Below are 22040 nucleotides of genomic sequence, written 5' to 3'. Positions count from 1 at the left end.
GAGAACAAAGGAGAGCGCTGGGGGTGTCAGGAGGGTGTGGCATGCCGGAGCGTAGCTCAGAGCTTTTCAGTAAGTGTTGCACCCCACACTTCATGGAAAGCCAGGGGGGCTGGCCAGGCCAGCCGTGCAGGCAGACGGAGCTAAATTCAACTCATTCCTGTATTAATGGGAGCTTATGTGCCATTCCACCTCACTGCAGAGGGCATTAGCCAGAGCCAGACAGTCAGGATACACCTCAAAATATCTCCTCTCTCTGGCCTTCTCTGTCTCTCTTGCATTCTGTATTTTTTTCTTACATGTGGGTTTCGCAATACAGCCAATGGTTGTGTCTGTGTGTGGAAGCTATTCGATGGATAGCTCTGACTAAAATTCAGCACAATCTTTCCAATGTATGACTGTCATGTGATGCCCTAAATAAACCAAATAAGAAAGTTGACTGCTTGGTATGTAAGTGGTTTGGCATAAACATTCATACTGCTACATACTTTATATTCAATACTAGACTAGAATCAGAGAGAGGTTTCAGGTTCTCAAATGGAGTGGATCTATATTTCTACAAGGCTTTTCCACAACAATTCATTCATAGAGAGGCCGTGTTTTGACACAACACGAGTTGATGCTCACTGATATTCTGCTGGCACTGGGCTGCAGTCAAACTGATCCCTGTGTAAGAAACAGAGTTACCCTGGACTGGATGAGATCTGACTCTGGTTATTGGTTATGATTATTGTTTCTGAGAACCCTGCAGGTGGCTCAGTTCTCCATTTGAGAATCACTGCCATTCAATTAACATTTGTTAATCCACAGGAAAAACTGGCGTGTCTTCTCACTGTCATTTCCCATGAGAGATTTACAAAGTGAGAGGACACTGTCATTTCTACAGCTGAAGTGAAATCATAGATTCTTCCCTGCAGTTGTAACCTGTGGCCTACAGTGGGCAGGGGGTAGCTGGTGAGGGTCATATATAAGAAAAGGTGCAAAAGTTTTGAGACAGCAGAGCACATCCGAAGTTGAAGAAAAGGGAAAGGAGCAAAATAATGGTGAGGTTTATAACAGTCGGCTACACTGGAAGCAGGGGAATTGCATTTTTTTTCCTTCAACCACCCACCTTCACAGTGCCAATGCTGCATACTGTAATCCACACAAGTAGATAAAGCAATAGTGTAGGCTGTAAGACAAGTTAATGTTCTGATCATCTGATCTATGGAGATGGACACGCCATAAAATGTGTTACCGACCTGGGTGTGTTGTTTTACGAGCGTAGCACAGAAAACATTTCACCTTTCCGTTGGTGATGAGTGATTGTTGATTATAACAATATGCAGTGCAACAATCGATTACATGATCCCAATGTACTGCTGTAAAACTGTTCAACGCAGGCTTTTACTTTGTGCCACTTTGTGAGCTGTCAAAAAATGTTCTGAAGTGTATTGTTCTGCTTTGAATTGTCCAGATTGAACTGGTTTGTTTTGCTGCCTTTTTGTGTGTCCTAAAGACTTGGCGCAGTCTGGTGTGTCTACGTGTGTGTATGTGTGTGTGTATGTTAAAAGAGATACAAGCATGCACGTGGTAAGACATTCATTGTATAACATGGAATTGTCTGAATGTGTGTCTGTGTGTGTGTGTGTGTGTGTGTGTGTGTGTGTGTCCGTGTGTGCTGAGCGATGGAACGAGCTGAGCAGTTATTAGCTGGCAGGGATAATTGGACTCTATGTAGGTGGCATGACCCAGCTGTCTGCAGCAGGAAGGCCCAGAGCTGAGCGTGACCTCAGCCGCTGACCTTACAAATGCAATACAGTGACCTTTGACCCTTCCCACATTAAAGAGACAGTGTTGTCTTTCTGCAGTCAGCCAGCAAATTAGAGCACAAGGGGCCACAGAATCCTGTCCTATTCTGTTTGTTCAGATTGGTGTTGCATCCTGTTGTATTGTCATTAAACTGCTACAAGAAATATCACTGGGGTGCTTTTGGCTTGTGGCAGGAAGCAAAATTCACCTCCTTCACCGTCGCTCTCCTCCCTCAAAACTGTCACAGAGAAAGTGATTTCTTATACATTGTTTTTCCTGGGTCAGTGCCACAGTAAATCAACCAGAAGGGACTCTTCGAAACTAAATATAGAGTAACAAAAATGCATGGTGCACAGAGAATGAGTGTGTTTTTGAATTTTACACTTAGGTGAAAGGAGTACATACAGTATCTGTTACTTACACTGTTAGAATTGACAAATAGCGGTCCCACTGTAACTGTCTGACTACTCCATAAATGATTATGAACAAGACCTTTATCAGAGTAACAAGGCCAAGGCCTCAGGAGCTACAGTTCTTGGGGTCCACTCCACCACATGCATCACTAAAAACCAGACAAACTCCTCAGATTTCTGTGTGGCCTTCGGTGGCTTTTGCTGCGAGCTGTAGCACCACTGCTACACTGCTTCTTTTTCCAGAAGCCGACTAAACCCAATATCATAATGAGTAAGTGTGGCTACTGTGCCGTGTTTTGTTTCAGGAAGAACACTAAAATTTCATCCCCTCTGTCACGCAATGATTACAACCAGATTATTGAGTATTAGAGCATTTTGTGATAAAACAATAAAATGAACCCATGTGAATGTTTCTCAGGGACCAAAGTCAACAAAACTGACTCCGAGTCATGGATACAACACACATACTCACACACAAGCACAAAGACAGAGGGATACACTTACAAAGTATATGAGCATCTTGAATGTATGGCACAATGTTTCATGAGATCCCCACATGTCCCTCTCGTCTCCCTCTGTGCATCAGTCACCAAGAGGGCGGGTGAGCCTCTCTTGGGGGACATTAGAGGCGTGATATCTGTCAAGATGGAAGCAGTGCTCCTTCAGGCTGCCACTGAGCGACAAGCGTGTCCCCTTGCCTGCTCTCCTGTATCACAATACTGTTGTTGAGTGACTGGAAAGCCCTAATGGACGCAGGTATCCGCTGTTTGTCGATCTTCTATAAAAGCCCTTGGCAAATAAGAGATGAGGGGAAGAGCGAGGGGGTTGAAGGGAGTGTTTATATGTAGGAGCTGCTTTGATGGGGAAGTACCTCTGATTTGGTGGGTTGCACGTTGGTGTGAAGAAAATATAATGAGGAAGAGGAGAAGAGAAAGTGTGCAAACACATACGTAAATACAGGTGTGTGTGTGTGTGTGTGTGTGTGTGTGTGTGTGTGTGTGTGTGTGTGTGTGTGCGTGTGTGTGTGTTGTTAAGCCAGTGTCCAGCATACACATATATATATGCATGTGTTAGGTCATTAGTGCAACTTTAAAGGCTTGGCATCGCTGCTGAAATCTGCTATAAACCAGAGGAATTCAACAACTCTCAAGTCATCAGGGAGAAAAGAGTTTACCAGCCAATCCATCATCTAGATCAGTGTTTCTCAACCTTTTCAGCGCGTAACCTAAAAAAAAAACAACAACAAAAAAAAAACACCTCTTGTTTCAGGCAATGACACACAGAGTGGCAAACCTTCACACCAAAGGGTGGATTTTATTTCCGGGGATGTTTTACTTGATTATTTATTGGAAAACAGAAGTAGCATATCTGAACCTCTTCATTTTAGTCTTTCTTTTCTCTAGCAACACAAATTGCCATCATTGTAATGTCAGTCTCCTAAATCTCCTGCCCACAGATCCCACTAAAGTGATTATTCTTTGGAACCAAATAAACCTCCTTTGAACATTTGAGCTGAAAATATTCTTGTTTATTTTGTCCAAGGCTCAATAGTTTACCACCGAGTCAATCATCAAAAGATGTTAAGGACTTAGGCAATTCAACTGTTTTTCCTACATTTTCCATTGTGTAGAGAATTTGGGGGTAGTCTACAAGAGGTGCAAACTGTAGACATTTTGCACATTCTGTAGCACCCAACGAAACCAACAGAGAAAACAGTTTCTCTTTAAAAAAGAACCACTTTTATCACCTCAAAATTGCTTTAAACTTTGATTCTCTGGGTCTCACATGCTCGCTCACGTGGACCACCATGATTCATCCCATCCCATCTTTCATTTCATAATTTAAATCCCCCCTTCCTCCTCGCTTCATCCTCTCCATATCCTCCCTCATCCCTGTGCCCTTCTCTCTCTCGCCTGGCGTTTTCTCTTAACCTCTGCTTGCTCTCTTTCACTCCTCCTCTCCCTGTTGTCTTTTAGTTGTTTACTCCACTCATCCATCTGGCCTCTTGACCTGCATGTTGTCTGCAGACTGAATGAGCTATTGCCTAGCAACCCGACAGAGTCTTTTCCATAAAAAACACAAAGAAAGATAATTCCAGTCAGTTAAAGGTGACTGAAAAGTGAAATGATGATGAGAAGGTAATGAAATGGCAAACATTGGAAACATCACATTAGTGAGACGTTAGAAACAGGGAAAAGAGACATTTACTTTTACTCATTCGGCAGACACTTTCATCCGAGGCGACTAACAGGTGAGGGACATCACAAAAGCTTCAGTGCAGTAGGAGACCTTGGTGTGTTTGGTGCATTTATTCAGTGCAAGGCGATCAAATAAAGCAGTGCACCGTATATGTATACTGTATAGTAAGTGCTGGTGAGGCATGTTAGAGGTGTGAGGAGGGGAGGTGCTCCTGGAAAAACAGGTCCTAGCAGGTGCTGTGTGTGTGTGCAGTATACTTGTGCTGCCTTCACTTCATCTGTAGGTATAATTGGAAAATACAGCAGCAAGTACAGGAATTAATTACATATTTACCTTATTATAACTAACTATTGGGTTTCAATACTCACAATTGATATGTAAATGAAACGGGCACTCCGCCTATTTTATACATGAAGTTCAGTATATTCTTCATAGGGAGAGTTACTCATGAAAACAGTTGTATAATGTTTCCAAAGTTTAAATAAAAACATAACCCTAACAATGTGATCAGGCTTATATCAGACTGACAAAAAAATCTCTCATTTTATCACTTTTATCTGTACTTCTTTGTTTGTTAAGAGGAGTTTCACACAATGACCTTCAATAAAAATAGCTTTCCAAGAAAGGGTGTGACTGTGTGTGTGTTTCTGGGGGGAGAGAGATGGAGAGAGAGAGAGGAGGAGAGGACAGGGCAGACGAGGTAAAGAGAGTATGAGTAGGAAATGGAGAAAGACAGAAAACTGGGCTGAGAAATGAAAAAGTAGAAGGGAAGATGAAGGGACATAAAAGTAAAGAGAGAGAGAACGAGATGGTGGAAACAATAGGATGTCGAGGGATGTAGAGAATTGACTGATTGTAGATAGAGGCAGAGTGGATGGCTAGGCCCTATTGTTTCAGGCTAATTTCATGGGATCAAACCAAAGCGCAGCCCCAGACACAGACAGAGCTACAGCAATCTGTTGGGAAATCTCCCCTCTAATTGGCCCCACAGAAAAGGCCACCGCCGGAGCGCTGCAACTTGCTCTTGATTGCTTTACCTCCCTGCATAACCCACTGTACCAGCAGCTAGGCCTGCCAATCAATCACCACGGTGACAGCTCGCTGCAGCTAACAAGACGGCGCACAGGGTTAACAGTAAGTGATTATTTTATGATGCTGGAACAATGTGTGCCAGTTTTCAATTGGAAAAAAAACAAAAAAAAAAACAATAACATGGGCTTTCTCTGTCAGTCAGTCAGTCTGGAGGATGACAACACGACTAAAGTGAGGGAAAGGGAGAGAAAACTTGATTTTTTAGAGAGAGAGAGAGAGAGAGAGAGAGAGAGAGAGAGAGAGAGAGAGAGAGAGAGCATGACAATAAGAGGGAGTGAGAGGCTTTGTTTTGAAATGCTTTATAATGAAAGAGTGCAGCAGCTGAAGGAGGAGAGAACAGACAACTCTACACAATGGGTTTACAAGCATCCTCCCTCTTTGTCCAACTCCCACCTGCCTGTCTATACATCAGTGACTGTCACCGCAGTGCTCTCCACCTCCCCACACCTACAGCTACACTCACACTCACTCACACACACACACACACACACACACACACACACACACACACACAGACTGCAGGCGATACATATGTATGTATGTAGAAAGAAAATAAACTTTCACGAGCAGCAACTTTGCACTGAGTCCACTGCACCAGAGCCGTGTGGCAGCAGAGGGAGGGAAAACACTGAAATTCGCCCTATCACAGGGGGGAGAGAGTCAGTACATGACATGCGCCGACATAATCATCGTGCACAGACAGCCTGCTTGGGCCAGATTGTGGCGACAGTCCCATTCTGCGGTGACTCATTGTTTCCGAGACCTCTCATATGTGTCGCATTAGGAGGAGACGACAGACAACAATACTACTCCCCGCGAGCGGGTGTCGCCGGCGCCTGTACTGTACGCCCGAGGCTTCCCTAGGATAGAAACGACGCCGCCAGCACCGAAGTCCTGCGCCCCGCCTCCCGCTCGCCTGCCACCGCCCTCACGCCCCTACCTCCCATTCTTCCTTTCCTACTCATCCTCTGTTCCCTCTCAGCATTTTCCTGTCAACATTTTTCACTTTTACTTCTCTGGGTTTGCATTTGTCTATCATCTCCTCTTTCATCATCCCCACTGATGTTTCTGACTTTCTTTATTCTGTCTCTACATACAGACATTCTGCTCCTTCTTTGAGTTCAGATCAAATGCACCTATCACTGTGCTTGTCTCTCCCCTTTCTTATGTCCTTGTTTTATGTCTATTATCAGATTTTTGCATGGTATCTGTTTACCATCGTCCTGGTAGCACTGGGCCTCAGGTAGCCCTGTAAGCAGATTGCCAAAACTTTCTCAGTCTGTAAAACGCATATTGCATTGTCACATCACACTTTATCACACTTTTTGTCTTTGCTAAGAGATGGTGCAGTGCTAAAAATCTGAGCTGCAGGTATCCCTGCTGGCATATGATCAAATCATTGTCCTGTCAGCATAAATACTGTTAAACTACAGGGGAAATGAAGAAAGGACCAAGGAGGAGGTGAAGTGGATGGCTGGACAGGGGAAAGTCCTATCTGAGTTCAGACAGTAGCCAGTAACAAGTAGCCTTCCAACAAGTCTGCCTCAGTTTGTGTGAATGTGTCTGTGTGTGTGTGTGTGTGTGTGTGTGTGTGTGTGTGTGTGTAATGATGCGTGCGTCCCTGGTGACAGGCACTCTTAGTGACTTACAGTATGTGTATGTGTGTGTTATGAGAGTGTATGGGAGATGGGAGGAGAAGGGGGGGTAAGCCCTTCTAAATATGCATCTTAATGGCCGCTCTGTTCCCACCATTCACACTGAGCGATGGAGAGAGAGCGAGGGCGAGAGAGAGAGAGAGAGGAGAAGTGGTGCTGCATGTTTTCAAGTGGGCAGCCAAGACAGGGACGCAGACGGAGAGACAGTGAGCTGAAAAGACAGAATGGTGCAAGCAAACGTCAACGAGAGACAAGCTATGTGAGGAGCCGCCATACCTGACTCCTTCAACCGTGGCCCCATTCCACAGTGACACACACACACACACACACACACACACACACACACACACACACACACACACACACACACACACACACACACACACACACACACACACACACNGAGAGAGAGAGGAGAAGTGGTGCTGCATGTTTTCAAGTGGGCAGCCAAGACAGGGACGCAGACGGAGAGACAGTGAGCTGAAAAGACAGAATGGTGCAAGCAAACGTCAACGAGAGACAATCTATGTGAGGAGCCGCCATACCTGACTCCCTCAACCGTGGCCCCATTCCACAGTGACACACACACACACACACACACACACACACACACACACAGGCCTCAGCAGCAGTAGTATTGAGGAGCAGAGTGGAGAACTAGCCTCCTCAGGCAGTAGCTGTTTGTCGCTAAATGAAGGCCGGCATTCTTTGGTTTCCCAGGGAGCTGGGTGCCTGCCAGTCCCCCGGCCACTGAGTGCCATTTTATTAAGAACAAAATGGAGCCCCTATGAAAGGAGCCCAGCACTGAGCCTGCACAGGTCTCAGTGAGCTGAGCCTCGGCATAAACAAACACCACCTTAAAGAGACAGGCTTGCAGAAAATGAGGGACAGCAGGGCCCCTCAAGAGCCCTCTAAGAGATACAAACTACTTTGGGATTGGCAGTGGCTGTTATTGATAAGCAAGAATCCTTTTACAGAGGAGAGGTGAAGGGTGGGCTGAAGAATGCGATGATAAACAAGCCAGAAGACAGAGACAGTGGAGGGACGCACAAAAATTACCAACATAAAAGAGCACATACTCACACACACACACACACACACACACACACACACGCAAACATGAACAATGATACACACAGACGGACAGGGGCCTTGAGTGAGTGTAAAGCCCAATAGTTGGGCAGGTGGGGCGATAGAAGCAGAGGGGTGGATGGATGGATGGATGGAGGGATGATGAGCTGAAGCCAGGAATACAGAGACACTGCACTGTCCGTTTGTATGACATCGAGTTAAATCAAACAAGCCTGGTCTTTTTATACTATACCTCCATCCCTCCTCCTCCTCTTCCTCCTCCTCCTTTCCCTTTTCATGATACACACCATATTTCACTGGTAGCAGATTTGGACTCTCATTAGAGGAGATATTTATTAGACACTAGTGTAAACATGCACGTCTAGTCCAATTCACTGTTTAACCAGGAGGGGTCAGTAACACAGTATCTGCTATCACTGTCAGTGTGTGTGTGTGTGTGTGTGTGTGTGTGTGTGTGTGTGTGTAAGAGAGGGTGAAAGTGCATTTGAGGGAGTGAAAGAGAGAGAACCTCTCTGGTTTGTGTATACAAGCACACGAGAGACTGTGGTTTTCACAGTATATGTGCATGGATATATGTCCCTCTGTGAATGTGTGTTTGTGTGTGTGTGTGTGTGTGTGTGTGTGTGTGTGTGTGTGTGCATATGAGGGTCTGATACTCTGTCACTTTGCCAGCTGACGTCTGCTCGTAATATAGATCATGATAAATGTAAAGTCTTAACCAGTCGAACTACAAGACTGACAGACAAAGTGTCATTTCTACTGATTTTTACATTTGCGCACGTGTTTAACCAAGGCTGAACAGAAGTTACACATTTAAAAAAAAAATCAGTTAATTCCTACAGATTTTTTTTACTTAACTTAATTCATGGTAAATGATTCCCACAATGTTAAAAACTCTGAGCATGTTGTTTGTGTCTGTTGTCGTTTGGTAACAACCACAACAAAAGTCAATGATAAATTCAAATCAAATATTTGCAATCATTTACATCCTTAATGTTAGTGAAATCTGGGTTTCCTGGTAAATTATGAATGACAAATCACTGTTTTAAAAAAGGAACAGTACAGTGATTATATAGTAATTAGAAATTAGAAAACAAAACAACTTCGTGTCGCCCATTTGAAAAAACAACATCTAGTCCCACAAAAACCTTTGAAGAAAGAAACACGCTTAGCCAGTCCAAGCTTGACTTATCTCTAATTTCTACACATTTTTCTAATGCTACGAATGAGTGACAATAACCCACACACGTAAGAATTTCCAAGGAGACGTGTTCCCAAGGATCTGCATATCAGTACTCAGTACTTTTTTTCGTAATCACACACACACGATAAAAGCACACACACAAAGTATGATGGGACCAGAGCCAACATCTGTCTTTGATATTATTTAACTAACCGCTTATTGTGGGAGCCCACCAGCACCACGGATGGCGTCTAGCGCTGTGTGTGTGTTAGTCTACGACAGCGCTACGGCGTCCATTCAGACACTTTGGCAAGCCGCTGTTGTGTTGTTACATCCTTCAGGGGTTGAGCTGTGCGTGTACGTGTGCGTGTGTGTGTGTGTGTGTGTGAGCGTGTGTGCATGTGTGCATTAGTTCAGTATGTGCGCCTGCATTTCTGAGAATGTGACTGCATACCAGCGCGCAATGTGTGTTTCCACAGACATGTGAGAACAGTGTGAGTGTGTGCGGTGGCTATCCCCCTCCATAGTGAAAGCCACAGCCTCAAACCACATCAGAGAGTGTGTGGGAGACAGAATGACAAGGCCAGGAACCAGCCAGCGTCTGCCTGCAGCCACACACAGACACAGACACACGCTCACACACTGACACACACATATTCATACTTACACATTTATCACACTTACCCATCTAGTTATTGACACAAACTAACTCTCTCTCTCTGTCTCTCTCTGTCTCTCTCTCTCCCTCTCTCACTAGCACACACACTTTTAACACCAACCGTCACTACACCACAAGTCCTATCCAGTGGTCACTGTTTAGGCCAAGGATGCAGTCTGCGACCGAGGGAGATGTTTGTGTTTGCATACTTTCTCACAGACAGACATCGACTGAGCAGAGGGCAAAATAGGCTTTCTACTGTGAATTTGTTTTAGCATTTTGACATGGTGCAACTGTCACTCATTGGTGTGTGTGGGATAAATGAAAATCTAAATATTTGAATTGTTTATTTATGGCCACCAAAACAGCATACAGAAATAAAGGGCATACAACCAGGAAATAGGCTGACAAAAGCTCTGAGAACGAGACACGTACACATGCACAAGGCAAGCACGTAAACACACAATCCTACATGCATGTATGCATACATGTAGTGTTCATTGATGCACAGCCAAAATATGCACACACTCATATTGATGAACACATATCTGCAGCATGAGTGACCCGGTATGACTACCCGGTGCGTGCTTGCCTTCTTACACATACACAAAAAACACACTGCTACTGCCAACGAAAGACCATTCATGCAATTTCTCACGCTGACACAAGCACGCACACACGCACACACAGACAAAGACACAGCGCAAGTGTAGGTCATCCATGGGTGAGTGAAAACTAGGAGCGGTGTTTTTCCTTGCGGTGGACACACATCAATTTCAAGGAAATTGCTCGGCCCATTATTGGAAAGTGTTACCGGAATGTCAATTAAGGGGGAAGTTTTTAACCTCGCACCGCACAAATAAACAGTGCACCCCACTCCCCCTTATTAAAGGCAGTGTCAGCGCAGACAGAGAGTCTGGAGGGGGTAGAGGGGAGGAAAGGAGGGATGGAGGGAGACAGGGAGGCAGGGATGGAGGAAGGGAGGCCCAGGGAAAGGGAGAAGAGGAGACAGGAGATTTGGTGCTCTCAAAGAAATGCTTTTGGCCCTCCTTTTGTGCCCAAGGGCCCTAGACCCTGAGAACCACTCAAAACCCGGGCTCTGGCCCTGGCTCAGGCCCACTTAAGGTTAACCTCAACAGGCAGGGATCTGTTTGACAGCTGGTTGGATCCTGTAGGTGCAACTGCAGCGGAGCGATTTTAAGTGCAGGTCAGCGGGGGGTGGGGGGGGGGGGGGGGGGGGTACATGGAGATAGAGGTGGGAGACTGGCTGGAGCGTGAGAGGGGAGGGAGGATGGAAGGGCAGATGGCAAAGAGAAGGGCTTGAGCAGAGAGGTGAAGGAGTGTAATGATGCGTGTGAGGAGGGTTGACAGAGGTGAGAGGAGAGGTGTTAGGGAGGGAATAACATATATTGTGTGGGAAGGAATATGCAAAAAAGAGATGGGGGGGTTGGAGGGAGTTGACAGTGTTGTGCTGAATTACTTCAACAACACAGTGGCTACTAAAGCAAATAAACCTTGTGGGGAAAGGAGGGAAGAAAGAGGAATGAGTAGGTCGGACAAAACGCAAGCAAATGTACAAGAAAAGGGGGCGACCTTTAAGAAAAACATCAAACAGAGAAAAAAAGAAAGACTCCAAGAGAGCCAGATAGTGAGAGAAGGAGTAACAGACACATCTCACAGTATGAAGGTTACATATTGCAATCCTATTTCTGTGAAAACAAATAACGGCCCTTCAGGCCTGACCATCCTCTATTCTCTCTGTGCTGAACGGATATACAGTATGAGTGGGCCAGGAGAATTATACATACAATAACACAGGGTAGATCACCTCTGTATTGCTTATATAGCATGGGCATGGGGTGGCCTTAAGTCTAATCCAGGATACACTACCACACCTGATCATGAGGGAATACTTGAACAGCTCAATATGTAGCCCGGAATAATGCATCCTGAAGGATCAGGGTGTGAGGGATGAGCACTGATCTCAGAAAGATGCAGAAATATTCAAAGAGTAGCGACAGATCAAAGAGGCGATGCGAAGACCAGGCAACTTCAAATAGGTATCTTCTGTTGATGCTTTATTGAACAAAGCTTCCAAAGTTGGGTGGAGTGTGCTCAAATGGCTCCAGGGAGGGGGGGGGGTCTAAGTCTGCAGGCTCATAGGCATGTGAAATGCCTTCACATAGCCAGTGTGTGAGCCTCTGTTTGGAAAAGGGCTTGCCAAGAGCCCCATCACCATAACAGACGAACAGCTGCTGAGAGGCTGCGTGTTCCATATAGCTCGCTAGAGCACACGTCGTACACAAACGATGCAATTTTCTCCTCTCACTCTGCATGGGAAAGGTACCGAGGAAAAGCACCACTCTTGTCCAAAACAAATATCCCTCCCTTTACTGTCCAGTAAGCACATCTACAAAAACTCATGCTCAGAACTGTAGAGAAGACTTCAATGTCAAGCTGAATTAGGGGGATATACATCCAAAATAAACTCATGGTGTACTGTGTCTTTAATATTTTACTCAGTGTAAGTATTCAAGTGTCGGAAGAAATCTATAGAGAGTACAGTTTGTGGTACTATAATATAGTGAGGAAAACTGTTCCCTAAGTTTTAAGAAAACTACTGGCAGTTTGTAGCTGTAAACCGCTTCTATAGCAGAAAACAGGGCTTCTAGAAGCACCACAGGAAGCTCCCATGCTGCTCAGTCAGCCTCCGACACCTCACACCCTGCAAGAAGGATTTAACAGGAGAATGATCAAACACCAGGAAGCGGTGAGGTAAGCTGAGGTGAGGTGAGAGAGTGCCTCCGTCCCTGCATCCAGGTCATCACCACCTGACGGCAACTGTGGAGTCAGCTGGGGTTACTCAGCGTTGACGGTAAAGCCTGAGGTCCACAGAGGTCCACATCATCGAGTCCGTGAGCCGATGCCGAGGTCACGCGGCTTCAAGTATAGTCACACCGCAGTCACGGAAATCGGACTGCTGTCGGAGGATGAGGATCAGGGAAAGACCGTATGGCCAAGCAGATACGTGGAAGGTTCAGTGTGCATCTCTGCAGGGGAAAGTGGTCAAGCTTGTACAGCCTGTAAGAGGGCAAAGCCAGGGTAAATAGAACAAGAGAATTCAAAGCTAGTAAGTACAGCGTATAATTCCACTGCCCCAAATATGTCCTGCGGTTAAGAAGTCAGATTTCTTCTTTGAAACAGTCAACATGGAGAGTAGAAGTGGGAAGATGGGAGAGAGACAAAAAGCAGAAGGAAGAGAAAGAAAAGAGGGGAGAAGCGATTATTATACATCATCATTAGTGAACTACTGACTCCACAGTAATCCTCTGCAAGAGCTCCCATGTCAGTAAAAAACCAAACCCCTCGACCGGAGCGCAGGGAGAACAGAGGAGTGGAGAGAGGGAGCGAGAGAGAGAGAGAGAGAGAGAGAGCGGGTGATGGAGGGCTAGAAAGAGAGACAGATCAGGAGAGGAGCAGTTCTGAATCTACATAGTTAATGAACACCATTTCACTGGTTACCATCGGCAACCGAAGTGGCTGCAGAAAACATTCCCATGCCATTCTTGGTCTGTTTTGGGCGAGCGTGTGTGCGTGCACGTGTGTCAAAGAGAGGTCTAAACTGAACGAGCGCATTTGAATGAGAATGAGAATTTTTCTCTCGTTTTTTTTTTTTTTTTTCGTGAAATAACCAAGAGTGTGGTTCTCCTCTCCGCCAAACTCACATCCATTAAACCAGAGCTTCAGTTTTGAGAAACACGGCGAGAAAGGAACAGGAACAGAAGGATAGATGAAAAAAAAACAAAAAAAACACACACACACACACACACACACACACACACACACACACACACTGCAAAGAGAGGGAGAAGACGTCTGGATATGGTGATGAATTACGTGTGATGATGTGAGTTGTGTGTATGGGTATTCGAGTAAGTGCGTATGAGTGTGTACAAAAAAGCCAGCCGTAACCAACCTGACCATAAATGTGCTTTCCAAGCCAGAGTGGTGCACTTCCCTGAACCTAACTTTGAATCCGGACTACAACTAACTTTCACCGCTGCCTTTGGTGTCCTAAATAGCGACTGACGCACTTCATGAAAAATGATGTGTTGAGTTTGTTCAGTTTAGTGGTTGTCTTTGTTTGTTTATTCACATTCATCATTTTTACAGCAGCATTCATCCATCTTACATCTGTATTACAGGAGAGAGTGACGGAGAAGATGGAGCGTGAGAGAGGCGCCCATGCACGAAAAGCTTATGAACCAGACTCAAAGCTGTGATTTCAGTACTTTATGAGTCTCAGCCTGCTGAGCCACCAGTTCACAGCCCTGATTGTCGAACCGGTGTTCGGCATAGGAATGCTGAGCAAACAAAAACACCACTGTTTTATTTTTACAAAGCAGCCAAGGGCCTGGCTTCTCTCTCCTGTTTTTCGCTTGCTGCTGTGCATTCCAATAAAAGTCTCCATAGATAATGAATGTTAGTAGGCCGTCCACAGCCAAACCTTGGCTCCGATGGCAGCTATGACTGTCCACTGTGGTGTCTGTGTGTTAGTCATCTCAGGATGAATGAGTCACCAGAGAGAAACCTCAAGCACCACCCAGGTAACAGCTCAGCCCCACACACACACACACACACACACACACACACACACACACACACACACACACACACACACACACACACACACACACACACTCACTCTTGAGATGAGTGAGGTGAGGGGTTGTAAGGCAGGAGGTCTATTGTGTGGCATTATGCTGCCACCGTGTGGCCAGTATAAGAATGTACAAAGCAGGCAGAGGCAGGCAGCGGCAAAGTATAAAGTATACAGCAAAGAATTCATCTAGGAGTTTGGTATTAAAAGACAGAAATGAAATAGGTGAGACATCTGTATGCGGTACATATTGTATAATCAAGACCCAGGTGATTGCATCACATATTGCTACTAAGTAGCTGCTACACCGGTAAAATATATTCATTATCATTAAAGCAACTGCATACCGTTGGTACACCCCTACAGGTGCATCTCTTCTCAGGTCTGAGTGTGCACAGATGATGTACACCACACAAACAGCATGCAGAGGTGATTTTTAAAAGGCAGGTGCTCAGATAGAAAAGTGCTGATGTGGCATAGTCATCGTACAAGGACCAGACGTGACGGGAAGAAAGTAACACAGTTTTCTGTCTGGCTCTTACTTTGTGTCAATACTGATAGAGCACCCTGTTTTCAATCCTCCGTGCTGTTGATTTTTCATTATTTTATATTTTTCAGTTATTTGGGATTTTAGTTAAGCTTATTTGTGTGTTGCATAAGTTCGTACTTTCAGTGGCTAAGAGTAATCTAAATGTAAATGAGCGTATTCAGTTAAGTAGAGCTCATCTGTTGATCTTAGACAGCTGAGTTTAGATTTGTGAACTAAATCAGCCCTCCACAATGCTAGACATAAGGATACAGGCACTGTTAAACGTGAGCAAAATGCCTGTTGTACAAGGTAATACATGAAACCAATTTGGTTGCGCTGTAGCAGCTCAGTCACTGGTGGCTGTGTAGTAGTCTCTGTCAAACCCGTAACACCAATGAAAGCTTTTCAAAGAGGGAATATCCATCTAAGTGAGAGCTGTTGAAGCTGCTCTTGGTGATCAAATGAGCTCAGATATAGACACTTAATCCAGTGGAACTTATCTCAAGTACTTTGGCACATGTAATGTGGAGTCTGATGAGTTCATCAGGCTAATTAGGAGCGATTAGCCAAGTGACCACGGGACAATTCATCGCCAAAACAGTGGTTGTTTGCTGTAATGACGGACAGACAGTTACTGAACAGAGCAGACGAATGAGGACAAAAAGAGGGGGAAAGACATTAATAAAGACAGTGAGGATGATATCACGGGAAAGAAAACAGCTTGGAGGCGTTCCCATCACCATGCCTTCCCTTCACTCCACGTGGACCACATCATCAGGCTAATTACCCCAGTAATTACTGTGCTAATGCTGCAAAGGCCTTGAGGCTGCACTCTTGCATCCTGTTTCGATTGAGGCCACTGGAAGTTGGGCAGCTAGAGGGAATAGTGGAACTCTCAAACTGCTGCTGCTTTGTTCAACATCTGCCATCCCTGGCCTTTCAGTAGAAGTGTGTACTTTGTTGGTGTCTGAGAGGCCGTACTGTACAAAAACAATGACATTTTCATAATAGTGCTCATCAGGACACCCCCCACTACCGGACCCTTAGCTGGTATTATACTGGCGTATTGCTGCCAACATCCACTTCACCTTTTAATGACTGTAATAAAAGAATTAAGTGGCTGTGCACACTAAGGCCCTCCGCTGTTATCCAACTGCATCACAGCACAAACACAAGAACACAGTTTTTAAGTACATGGCATCTACAGTCCTTTGGTGCCTTGATAGCTACATTATCAGTTTAAAAGCATCTAAAAAGGTAGTATATATTTTCTTTTTCTCTAGTTTTAACTACAAAAATGTTAAAGCTCTGTCATGTATTAGTTTTGATATTAATATTGAATCAAATAACTTCCTGTAGTCTGAAACGGTTGCGAAAACAGACAGTTCAGCAGAGAATAAACAAGTTTAACCAGCTCTAAGCCACTTTTGACACAGGGTATCAGTCAGTACGGTCCTGGTCTAATTCATACTCTACACATCCACTCCCCTCTGACAAGCTACCTAATGCAGCCTACACACTACCTGCCCAGAATCCTAATAGAGGGAAACCAATATAAATGGGTGGCTGGCTGGTGAAGAGAGAATATCCGGCAGTTGAGAGAGAACCAATTTTGCAGGTGGTTGGTGGACCAAACCAGATCTAAAACAAAGTAAATATTGGACTTAAAGTCTGTGGACAGTGGGGAAATGCATGCCAATGGGACACTCATTTTTGACTCTATAAAGAGGAAGCTTTTTTTTTTTTTCTTCGGCCTGTTTTTTTGTTGTTTTGTTTTGATCTGCTTTCTGCCCATTATGTGACAAAAAAAACTCACACAAATTTAACTCTAGCTTTCTCTGAATTGTACATAATTGACTTCATTTTCAAAAAAAGAAAGAAAATTTTTTCAAAGAAAATCATCCAATGTGATTCGCTTTGATGTCCGTGAGGTTTGCATGCCATCTGAGGATGTATCAGATGGTGACTTAGGCAATGAACACAAATGGAAAGCCCCATGATTCATTGCGAAAACAACACATTGCCTCCAAAAAGAGCTTAAATCTACAGCGCAAAACCGATGCAAACAGATGGGAAATAACAATTTAACTTAGCTGTCGAGCACGGAGCCCATTTCAAACTGTAAAGATGCTTCTCTTTTGCTCTCTAATTCCCAAGACAACTAAGGAGGATGTTTTTTCACAAGGGCACAATATATTCTTTTTTTTTGGATTTAAGAATCATTGAAGGTATTTTGTGAGCAGATGGTCAGGGAGGTTAGATCCCTCTCTCAATCTAAACCAACTGTTTTACAGAAGCTTCAGTGCTGCTGAAAGAAATCTTTGTATAGTTCCCCACAGTCCCTTCCTCAGGTGAATGGTTTGCGTCAGAGAGGCAAATGTGCTGATTTACAAACAGATCAGGCGGTAAGATCAGAACTGACAGTGCTGCTTCACTTCTAAGATCTCTATTACATCATCGCCCATGCCACCTCAATATCTACCGTCTGTATTACGTATGCCGGATGTCTTTCATGCGATGGTTACATGTGAGCGCACACTATGCTTGTTTCCTGACAGCATTAATGATTTCAAACAGAGGCCGAGCCTAACCACAGGGAACAGCGACATATCTCTTAAACCAATCCAGACAACCCTGAGCCTTTTGACCAGAGCAACAGGTTGAATATCATTCGCCTCATCGGACAAAGTGGGTACCACTGAGACTCCTGCTTGTACTGTATAAAGAAGCCCGCATGTGCATCAGTATGTGTCAATGTGCTCTGATCTGTTTGACGTTTGTCTTGTGGCGTTTCCTGCGGGTTTGCAGTGAATCAGGAAACTGAGACAAACAGCTATTTGCATTCCCTTGTTTATGAATAATTTGAGGGAATATTGACTCCCCTTGTTTCATTTAACAGAGAAACTTTGTGAGTCATCTCGCAAGCAGCGTGTGTCAGACTGAAGTGCTGCAAACAAGCACGAACGAAGCATTATGTAGTTACAGCCACTCAATCAACAGAAATGATACGGTCTGTACTTTGATTATGTGGTTGCTCAGCCCCTTCGCTTGCTGCTGTTACACTCAGACAGAAATAACACTCAAACATACACACACATATTTACAGAGGTAATGTGGTTTTCACTTGGTGATTCACACTTGCAAGGATATTTAAAATAAATCCAATAGGATTAAACTGCATTATGTCAACAGATTCAATTATGTTTGGTAAAAACAATTACCTTCGACTGTATCATCACTGAACAGGCTCCCTGAGGTCAAAGGTGACAAGCTGTGTCCCTAGCTAGAGTCCAGACTTTTTTTCCCCCCCAATGGAAAATAAAACTGCCTTCAGGTATAATTTGTCCTCATCTCAAGATGCTTCCAGGAGCATGAAGGTGACTTCAGATCGGTGTCCAGATGTCAACCCAGCAATGTGCTGCCGTATGAGGAGCGAGGTGGAACTCAATTCGCAGCGAGTGACGTTATCGGGCTGTTCTGCGGGCTGCATTTATTACCATGTCACAACAAGAAAGACAGGCTAGATAGAACTGATACTCAAGACACAATAACCGCCAGCCAGCCCATAAAGTACAGTGTAATTTATTATCATTGTGTAAGTGTAAGTTATTTATTCTCCTGTTTCCAGCATTAACTGGAGCTGCTATTAATGCTTTGTAGCGAGATTATTTATTCATCTTTGGTCTGCAGATTTGAAAAGTCACGTCTGGGCAGATGAGGTGAGAGCTGCTGTCGATGTGCCGCTGAGCAAGACACTGAAGCCCACACCGCTTCTTGCCGAGCACTGGCAAGTTGAAAATGTAGTATACAGTCTCTATCAACTGGGCACAGATTACAGGAAGGTTAATAAAGCGCAATGCGAAGTCACAAATGGCTTCTCCTGTGAGAAGCACTCAGAGAATGATTGCTATTTTAACCTCAGACGTAAAAGGAAGGTAACTTTATTGTGGCGTGTGCTGCTGAACTAGAGAGGCGTGACCTTGAACACAGAAGATATGTGCGGCAGTTGAGAGGGAAAGTTGCTGGAGAGGAGATGATACGGTTACAGTAGATAATTAACTTTCACCATAATGCACAGTTTGGCAGCCTTACAAACACGAGGTTACATTCTCACCCCCGCCCCTTCCTCTTCCTCCTTTTACTTTACTACACGCAAAATGACCTACACTCTATATCTCTCCGTTTGCCCTCTCTTTACCAAGATTATACTGTTTGTCTCTCACTCATATGTAAATAGATCAAACTAGGGCACAGTTGCTCCCCCTTTCCAATATTACACGCTCTCAGCGAATCATTAAATTTTAACTTGGGAGGACATTTTTTATTGTGTAATGAACTGACTAATCCACCTCCATTTATATCTTTGTAAGATATAAATTCTTCAGTGTAACTCAGTATGTGCTGCTGCATCATCGCCCCGTCGTACTGAGGCGTTGTTGCTCTGCTGCGTCACCGTCAGCCTCTGAAGTAAAACGCCTCGACGCCTCAGCGCTACAACACAGCCGCCGTTTGTGTTTGTGAGCCGACGGGCCGAGCTGCAGTTGTTTTTGTCACTGTAATTTTCATGAAGCAAGTGGTGTTTTCCGTAGAGTGTGTAAGTGATGAGCAACAATGAGCCGCGCTAAACGTATTCACCTTGAATCCATAACCAACATGCCAACGCTGCTGCTTGGCTTTTTTTTTTTTTTTTGCACAGACTGAAGAAAAGGGAAACAGACTGACTGAGGCAGACAGAGAGATGGAGTAAACACTGGCGGGAATAAATTAATTATCAGGAAGACATAAAAAAAACAAAAAACACGCCTTTCGGCGAAAGACACCATCCTTTGACTTTCTCCTTAGTTTAGAAAAATGACACTTGTCTCTTGCAGGTGGAGATAAACAGAAAGAAAGAGATGTGGGGTGTTGTTAAGGGGAGAAATAGTGTTCAGACTTAACACCACTGCCTTATAGAACCTGTCCCTCTCATGGTGTGGTAATATGTTTTCATTTCTGTCCGTTTTCCATTTGCCTGGCAGAGTTACACTCCCTGTGGAGCTGCACAAAAAGGTTGAACAAAAGCATCCACCAAATGTATTAGATTGTGTAAGAGCGTGAACCGTCGGATGCAAAGGAATAATGCATTTCTAATGCGGCCTCTAATACTGTGTGCTATAGCGAGACAAAGACTGTGTGAGATCTCACCCCAAAACACACGCGGCAGGTCATCAGATCCAGTGCTGTCCCCATTTCACGACAAGATGCTGAAACTGTGTGATAAAAGTTTGTATGATGAACTTCTTTCCCTGCAGGTCTGACAGCGAGGTCTGGATCATGGGCCCACAAGATGCATCAGGGACGGCATGAGGATAAATAAAAAGCTCTTAATTCCTCGTTTGAAGTCCAGAAAGTTTTTCTCACCACCTTGCGCCTGAAGATTAGATCTCATAAATAACTGTGCTTAGCAGTCAGAAAAGACATCACTGTCATATTTTCTCTCTGGACACATCTTAGGCATCATCCATCTCCATCCAGCAGTATACTATAGAAAAAAAACTTAACACACCTCAACCTGTCCCTTCCTACAGTGTGCCGGTGTCCTGTTCCACCTGTGACACTGGAGAGTCAATTACAAAGCTCAGGCTGGTAATGAGGTCTCCTGTTACCTGATCCAGTGACAGGGGGGCAGTATCGAGGTCTTAAATGTTTTATGGAAATTCGTCAAGCCTGCTGCTCCTGTCTGTCATCACTGCCCCCGAAACATCCAACGAAACCGACTCTGACCCGAGTGAAATTCTAACAAAATATCCAAATAAATGAGGATTAAAAGGTCGATTTCAATCGAAACTAACAGTCACAAATAGGAAATGGAGAACAAGGTCAAGGCCCAATAGTTTCTGAAGATGGAAAATAACCAGCAGCTCGAGTTGACACCTCGATTGGTGGTATTTTAATTAGTGGAACTTTATAACTGGAGAGAGAGAGTAGTCCTGTGTAATTACGCCCTTTGTTTCCGTGATTTTAATGATATTAATTTCATGAACAGTAGCACAAATCTCTTTCTTGTGCTCTCTCTTGTTCTCCCTCTCATATATATACACACACACACACACACACATACATGCACACGCACACACACGTAGCCTATACCTAATTGATTTTACAAGCGGCTCAGCTTCACTAATTTGTCCAAATAAACAAAAAAAATAAAATAAATTCTGACTGTAACTGGAGTAACGTTAACATACTACACTTAGATGTGTTTGTAAGCTAATGTACTAGACACAATAAATTACAGTAAAATATGTAGAATAAACAAAGACTTTGATCATTTGATTTGCTGCATCCATATTCTGAAGTGTAATTACCAGTTTGTACATGCTCCACTCAGATTTCCAGCGGTACCCCTCCCCTTCATCAACCATGCTTTGCTTCCCAACGTTTGTCATGTTTCAACATTTTCCATGTGTCACTGCCTGCCTCAGATTAAAGAGGAGTGAGAGAAAAATCAAACTGTAACCTTGTTCTGCGCTGTGCTGAGGTAAAAAGGTTTGCTGTTGTTCATTTTTGTGACTCCCAAGCTATAAATACAAAAAAATAAAACTATCCCTTTAAGGATACTAGCTCCGGATGAGAAGTGAGTTTCATATGGTGATATCATAATGTGAGATAATAGGTGATGAGCTGCAAGTGGGGCAGATGAAGGCCAATCCAAACCGTTCAGAACATCTTTAAAGGACCAGTGTGCAGGATTTACGGGGATCTATTGGCAGAAATGAATAATCATTAGGT

Source organism: Seriola dumerili, unplaced genomic scaffold (assembly GCF_002260705.1).
Source record: "Seriola dumerili isolate Sdu_G_001 unplaced genomic scaffold, Sdu_1.0 BDQW01000068.1, whole genome shotgun sequence".
NCBI classification, from domain to species: domain Eukaryota; kingdom Metazoa; phylum Chordata; class Actinopteri; order Carangiformes; family Carangidae; genus Seriola; species Seriola dumerili.
Note: the sequence above shows the minus strand (reverse complement) of the source record.